Raw genomic sequence first — 8,474 nt, 5'->3', positions numbered from 1 at the left:
GCGATTATTAGACATAGTGGCTGAAATCTGATCCCCATTCTCAGAAACAAGAAGAGCAAGAGTGCTTCTGTCAAGTACAATCTTTCTACATGTTTCAGTTTTCCACTCAGCCTCATGCAACCTGTAGTAAACACTTTCCATGTTGCGGAAGTCAATATTACCCTGGAAGATTTCCACTCTATGCAATACAAGTTGTAGTCAAACAGGTTGCTGTACATGACTGCAAATGACACGTTGTCAGATAACATAGGCAAATGCTCCTACCTACCACACCAACTGACCCTTCTTTTCACATTTGCCAGCAATGCCCCTCTGCCATGTACATTGGCCAAACTGGACAGTCTCTACGCAAAATAATAAATGGACACAAATCAGACATCAAGAATTATAACATTCAAAAACCAGTAGGAGAACACTTCAATCTCCCTGGACACTCAATAACAGACTTAAAAATGGCAATTCTTCAACAACAAAAACTTCAAAAACAGACTCCAACGAGAAACCGCAGAACTGGAATTAATTTGCAAACTAGACACCATCAGATTAGGCCTGAATAAACACTGGCAGTGGATGGGTCACTACAAAAAGTAATTTCCTCTGCTGATACTCACACCTCCTTGTTAACTGTTTGAAATGGGCCACCTTGATGGCATTGGCCTCATTAGCACTACAAAAGTGATTTTCCCTCTCTTTGTATTCACCCATTCTTGTCACCTGTTGAGAATAGGCCACTTCCACCTTAATTGAATTGGCTCGTTAGCACTGACCTCCCACTTGGTAAGGCAACTCCCATCTTTTCATGTGCTGTGTATTTATACCTGCCTACTGTACGTTCCACTCCATGCATCCGACGAAGTGGGGTTTAGCCCACAAAAGCTTATGCCCAAATACATTTGTTAGTCTCTAAGGTGCCACAAGGACACCTCGTTGTTTTTGCTGATACAGACTAACACGGCTACCCCTCTGAAACAAGACTATATACTTTGCAACACTGCTGCAAGCCTGTGACCAGAAAGAGGCAGTGAAAAGCAATGCCTTAAACAGCCCAATGTTGGTGCAAATTTGCTCGGTCTCAGAAAAGCTGATCAGTCTGGGTGCGGGGTCACATGCCCCCCCCCCCCCCAAGTTGCTGCTTGGCTTATGCTGAGCAGGTACATTCCTCCCCCCCCCAACTATCGGCAGTTACGGGTTGTCTCTGGTGCTGGGCCTGTGTTTCTCCAGCAGTGAGGAGGTAAGTGAATGTCAACACCAGAAACAGAAAGGCTAGAGGAGGTTTGAGGAAAAAGTCGTTCTCAGAAAGTCTGGAAGGTTCCATGAGATTCTACAAAGGTCCAGAACATTTTAGGAGGCCAGTGCAAAATGAATCCACATGCAGAATACCTGAAACATTTTACTTCAAACTAGGGCTGTCGATTAATCACAGTTAAGTCATGCCATTAACTAAAAAAAATTAATCACAGTTAAAAAAATTAATCACAATTAATCACAGTTTTAATCGCACTGTTAAACAATAGAATACCAATTGAAATTTATTACATATTTTGGATGTTTTTCTACATTTTCCTATATATTGTATTCTGTGTTGTAATTGAAATCAAAGGGTATATTATTTTTGATTTGCACTGTAAAAATGATAAACAAAAGAAATAGTATTTTTCAATTCACCTCATACAAGTATGTAGTGCAATGTCTTTGTTGTGAAAATGCAACTTACAAATGTAGACTTTTTTTGTTACATAACTGCACACAAAAATAAAACAATGTAAAACTTCATAGCCTACAAGTCCACTCAGTCCTACTTCTGGTTCATCCAGTCGCTAAGACAAATAAGTTTGTTTACATTTACAGGAGATAATGCTGCTCTCTTCTTATTTACAATGTCACCAGAAAGTGAGAACAGGCATTTGCATGGCATTTTGTTGCTGGCATTGCAAGGTATTTACATATCAGATATGCTAAACACTTTTATGCCGCTTCATGCTTCGCCACCATTCCAGATGACGTGATTCCATGCTGACTCATTAAAAAAATATGTTAATTAAATTTGTGATTGAACTCCTTGGAGGAGAATTTTACATCCCCTGCTCTGTTTTACCCGCATTCTGCCATATATTTCATGTTATAGCAGTCTCGGATGATGACCCAGCACATGTTCGTTTTCCCTGGAGATTTGACAAGACACAAAGAAGGTACCAATGTGAGATATCTAAAGCTAGCTGCAGCACTCAACCCAAGGTTTAAGAATCTAATAGGCCTTCCACAATCTGAGAGGGAGGAGATGTGGCGCATGCTTTCAGATGTCTTAAAAGAGCAACACTCCAATGTGGAAACTACAGAACCTGAACCACTAAAAAAGAAAATCAACCTTCCACAGTTGGCATCAGACTCAGATGATGAAAATAAACATGCATCAGTCCGCACTGCTTTGGATTGTTATTGAGCAGAACACGTCATCAGCATGGATGCATGTCGCCTGGAATGGTGGTTGAAGCATGAAGGGACATATGAATCTTTAGCGCGTTTGGCACGTAAATATCTTACGATGCTGCCTACAACAGTGCCATGTGAACGCTTGTTCTCACTTTCAGGTAACATGGTAAACAAGACGCGGGCAGCATTATCTCCTGCAAATGTAAACAAACTTGTTTGTCTGAGCGATTGGCTGAACAAGAAGTAGGACTGAGTAGACTTGCAGGCTCTAAACTTTTACATAGTTTTATTTTTGAATGCAGGGTTTTTTTGTACATAATTCTACATTTGTAAGTTCAACTTTCATGATAAGAGATTGCACTACAGTACTTGTATTAGGTGAATTGAAAAATACAATTTCTTTTTTTTTTTTACAATGCAAATACTGGTAATCAAAAATAAATATAAAGTGAGCACTGTACACTTTGTATTCTGTGTTGTAATTGAAATCAATATATTTGCAAATGTAGAAAACATCCACAAATATTTAAATAAATGGTATTCTATCATTAACAGTGCAATTAATCACACAATTAATCATGATTCATTATTTTAATTGCTTGCCAGCCCTACTGTGACGTTATACCCCATGTTCTTTATGGAAATGAGGGCTGTTAAGTGATTTCAAAAATGAATCGCGATTAATTGCACAATTAAATAAATTGTGACAGAGTAATTCTGTTCAGCAGGGGACAGCTTTTTGCTTAGGAAGGCAATGGGGTGTTTCTTGATGTCCTCCCCTCTTTATATCAGCAATACCGGATTTATAATGGCGCCAGTGGTGCCATGGCGCTGGGCCCATGGTCAAAAGGGGCCCCGGCGCGCTCTCCTCTGCCCCCCCCCCGCTGTCTCCTGAGGGGTCAGAGCAGGGCCGGCTCTGGCTTTTTTGCCACCCCAGGCAAAAAAGCTTCCCGCCGCTGCCCGCCCCCCAGCAGGGAGCGCAGCAGGGGAGGGCGCCGAGCCCGGCCGCGGCCCCACTCTCCCCGGCCGGCAGGAGCGCCGCGGGGAGGGCGGTGAGCCCGACTGCAGCCCCGCTCTCCCCGAGCGCCACCCCCCTCCAGGTGCCGCCCCAAGCACATGCTTGGTAGGCTGGTGCCTGGAGCCGGCCCTGGGTCAGAGCTTGATGCTGCAGGCTGCTATGGCTCTGTGGCAGCCTCTGACTGCAGCCTGGCTCCTGCTCTGCCCCTTTCCCCAGCATGCTACATATGTCTTACGGGTGGGGGGAGGAGGGAGCCACAGCACACTGCTCCTAGTCCGGGGGGGAGGAGGAGAAGAGTCGGGGATGAGGCCTTTCCCCCACCTCTTTCCCCAGCGTGCTATGTTCCTCCTCCCCCCCCCCCATGGTGGTCAGTTGGATCAGCCTTGCAGGCAGGAGGGGGGCAAGGAGGAGGGAGCCGCAGCACACCACTCTGGGGAGGAGAAGACAAGCTGGGGTCAGGCCTAGGGGAAGGGGCAGGAATTGGGGCATATCCCCTCCAGCCCCCTGTGTGAGCACCCCCCCCGACCCCAGGCCACCTAACCCCTGCACCCCCCCAGCTCCCTGAGCCCCTGGCCCAGCCCTGACCCTGCACTCCCTTCACACCTCCTCAGCACCCCCTCACACATGGATTGTCTCTGGTGCCTAGGAGCGGGGGGGGGGGGCAGTGACAGCGGGATTTGTCAGTGCTGGCTGCCACGCCCCTGCCAGTGGGAATGCCCAGAAACTACCTCCCTGCACTCCAGGGAGGGGAGGGGGTGCAGTCCAGTTTTGGGAGAAAGGGGCAGTTGTGGGGCAAGTCTGGGTGCGATGGGGGAACTGGCAGTGACTCCGTGTGGGGGATGTAGGAGAAGCAGGGTGTTAAGGTGGGGGTTGGTGTGGCAGGGGGCAGAGGGAGGGAGGGGAGAGTCTGGGTTGAAGGTGGGGGTTGGCTCAGTGTGTGTGTGGAGGGGGGGGTAGTAGAAGAGAGGGAGGTGACAGCCCTGGGGTGAAAGTGTGTAGGGAGTGGGCAGTAGCAGGGAGATTGAAGAGAGCCTTTGTTAGGGGGTTAGTTGTATGGGATGGGGACAGTAGGAGGGATGGGAGGAGAGCCCAGGTGTGAAGATTGGGGTAGGAACTTGAGGCTGGATTGTGGTAGCCTTTGTGGTAAAGTGTGTGTGTTTCAGTGGCCCTTTCTCCCTGCAAAAGATGAGCACCAGCAATTTTCCTCCCCACACCCCGCCCCAAAGTTTTGTAAACATTATTGTACTAAAGTAGAAAATGCAGCTTTCAAAAAATGTATTTAGGAAACATAACTTTGGATGGAGGAGGTGGTGGTGGGGAGATGCAAGTGTGACACCTCTGACTGCTGCATCCGGGCTTAATATGGCTCATAAGTGTGCTAATTAAGCACTTGTGTTCAGGGCCCTAAGCAGGCCCTGAGTGTTTAAAGAAAAAAGACAAAACTAACAAACAACCCCACTCCCACACAAACCAAATTCAGTGGTGTTCTGAGTACATTGATGTTAGCCCAGTTTGTTCTCTATGGGCTGAGTGGAGGTCTCGGTTTGGCTTCAAATATCTTTTGGTTTTGAATAAATGTTTTCATTCCCATCCCGGCAATATCACATTTTCTATGGCATCAATGGTGCTGTCACGCTAGGACCATATCTGGAAGGGGTTCATCACAACCACATGGGGGCCCACCAATATGTTTGGCACCGGGCCCACAAAACATTAATCCGGCCCTGTCTATCAATACAGCACCCAACCCAGTGTCAGATGCATCGGTGCACAATTCAAAAATCTTATCAAAGTCAGGGCTGGCCAGCACAGGCTCTGCAGACAAGGGTGCCTTTACCTTATCAAAACCCTTCTGGCACTCCTCTGACCAAATCACCTGAGTATGTTGGTGCTTTTTAGATAAGTCTATGATTGGGGATACAATGTTGCTGAACTCCCCCCCAAACCTCCTGTGGAGGAAAACAAAGTTCTCACTCTGAGTTTAAAGCAACAAGCCAGAGGCAGCTTTATTTCGAGCAATTGCAATATGCATGGGAGAGTACACACGGGCAGGTCTCTGTTAGATAAACAATTAGGGCAAGCATTTATACCTCTTGTTACAGACAATAATGATCAACAGCCGCATCTTGTTTATACATATTCCTTCTGATATCTTACTTTTCTCAGCAGTTCCTGCTACAGTCTGTGTTCCATTCTTATCTAACACAAGATTGAAAAACAGTATCTCTTACAGTTCTTTTCCACTCGTTTTCCACTTGCCCAGGCCTTGCCTGAAATCTCACGTTATTAGAGCTAGTGTTAGCCTGACTCTTGCTCTATTCCTAGAAACTAAGATATCTGCGTTCAAATTCCCTTTATCCTTTTCTCTACTTCCACACTCCTGTAATAGTTTGCCAAGCCTATGAAGGACTAGACCTTCATTTGGGGCACAGGCCACTTGACAATGGCTTCCACCTTAAGAGGGTCAGAGGATATTTGCACCCCTCCCCTGACCCAATGTCCTAGATAAGGGACTTTGGCTGTCCCTATCTTGCACTTGGAGGGTTTTATGGTTAGACCAACCTCCTTGAATTTTGATATCAGAACCCCCAGGTGCTCCTTGTGGTCCCAGGTGTTGCTGAATACAGCGATGTCATCTATGTATGTCCTTGCATAGTTCTGTAAACCATTTAACACTTTGTTGACCAATCTCTGGAAGGTTACACCAGCATTTACCAAACCAAAAGGTAACACTGTGAATTCATAGAGCCCCATATCAGTGATAAAAGCAAATTTCCGTTCTGCCTTTTCCTCCAGAGGGATCTGCCAGTAACTCTAGTTAAATCAAAAGTACTGAGATATTTGGCTTGGCTCAGCACATCCAGCATATCATCAATTCTTGGCATGGGGTATGCGTCTGTTACAGTAACAGCATTAGGTTTTCTATAGCCCACACAAAATCTTACAGTGCCATCCTTTTTGGGGACCAGACCACAGGGGATGCCCATGAGCAGTCAGATTCCCTAATTACTCCCAGGTCCAACATATTTTGTATCTCTGTACAAATTTGATCTTTCACCTTACCGGTGGCCCTGCAAGGCCTGGAAGGGGGGAAGGGATTGTGTCCCTTTTGTGAGGATTCTATGGGACAGCAAGTGCATTTTCCCTGGCTAGTTGGAAAATACCTTGCTTTACCCTTGCAGCACTTACAACACCTCCCCGCCTTTCGACTGGTGTTAATTCATTACAGATTTCCATATTTTCCAGAGTTGACCCATCTCGTCATTCATTCATCAGATCAGTGAGTGGGTGTGCCTCAGTTTCCCCTTTACTCAACAGATCGTGTTTACTCCAGCCTCTCTACTATGGTAGGCTTTGAGCCAGTTCACATGTACAAGTTGGGGAACATTATCATTGTGGGGCTTTTTAACTTGATACATGTCCTCATTTGCAACTTCTACCACCTCGTAGGGCCCCTCCTAGGAGTTTTGCATTTTGAACCTTTTCGCAGGATTGAATACCATCACCAAGTCTCCTATGCCAAAATTGCATTTACAAGTATTTTTATCATACCACACCTTTTGTTTGGCCTGACTTTCTTGGAGGTGTTTTGGTCCCCTCACTTTTCTTCCATATAGAAGGTCAAATGGAGAAAACCCCATGGACTCTTGGGGTACCTCCCTGTAAGCAGGAATGCCAATAACTGGTCCCAAATGTGGCATCTTTTCTTGGCATACATTCCCAGCATGGATTTTAGGGTCCCATTGAACCTTTCCACCAACCTATTGGCCTGGGGGGTGATAGGGGCAGTCTTAAGTTGTTTCACGCCACACACCTTCCATAGCTCGTTGAACAACTGTGACATAAAGTTTGCCCCCCGATCAGACAAAATGTCCTTAGGGAAGCCAACTCTGCTGAATATAGTGAGCAGGGCTCTTGCCACTGTCTCAGCTTCTATATTGGACAGAGCGTCTGCCTCAGGATATCTAGTGGCAAAATTCACCACCACTAAAGGCACGTCTTCACTACCCGCTGATCCAGCGGGTAGCAATCGGTCTATCGGGGATCGACTTATCGCGTCTAGTGAAGACGCGATAAAATCGATCCCTGATGGCTCTACCGTCGACTCCGGAAATCCACCGTGGCAAGAGGCGGTAGCGGAGTCGACGGCGGCGCGGCAGCGGTCGACTTGCCGCCGTCCTCACAGCCAGGTAAGTCGACCTAAAATACGCCACTTCAGCTACACTATTCACGTAGCTGAAGTTGCGTATCTTAGGTCGACCCCCCGCTGTAGTGTAGACCTAGCCTAAGATATACTTGTTCCCTTTCCGAGTGGGGCACGGCATTGGACCCACAATGTCCATTGCCACCCTCAGGAATGCCTCCTGTATGACAGGTAAGGGAAGCTTGGGGATTGGTTGGGGATTGATCCTGCTTTGAGCAGGGGGTTGGACCTCCTGAGGTCCCTTCCAACTCTGATATTCTATGATTCTATGAAGCAGGGGAGCCCTCTGGGGGCCTACAGGTTTTTCCCTCTCCTGACATACCACACAAGACCTGCAATAATCGCTCACATCATTCTGTATTCCTGGCCAGTAGAAATTCCTCCTTAGCCTGCCATACGTCCTCTGTACCCCAAAGTTACCCGCAGCGTTAATTCCCCCCAGTGCTGGCTGGTACAACCAATTGTTCCTTCCCATGGGAGCCTCCCTATACAGTTTCCTGTCCTCTTCAAAAAACTTCTCCCCCCCCCCCCACCTTCCTGGAGTTCCCTCTAGGACACACTTCCTTATGCTCTCTAGAGCGGGTCAGTCTTTCGCTTAGCTGCAAATTCCTGACAGCTAATACTTGGGATAATGTCCTCAGACATTGAAAACATCCCTCCTGCCCCCGGCCCTGGGGACCTGTGGCTTTCAGTTAGGCAGAGGCCTGACTCTGCCTCTCCCACACCTGGAAGCACCCTGCCACCCTGCTCGCTGCATCACTGTGATGGGTTAGACCCCCCCTTCTGGGGTGCCACCTGATGTACTCGGATTTCACTGAGACT

This window comes from Terrapene carolina, unplaced genomic scaffold, assembly GCF_002925995.2.
Source record: "Terrapene carolina triunguis isolate 2854851 unplaced genomic scaffold, T_m_triunguis-2.0 Scaffold1005, whole genome shotgun sequence".
NCBI classification, from domain to species: Eukaryota; Metazoa; Chordata; order Testudines; family Emydidae; genus Terrapene; species Terrapene triunguis.
This window is presented reverse-complemented; position numbering follows the sequence as displayed.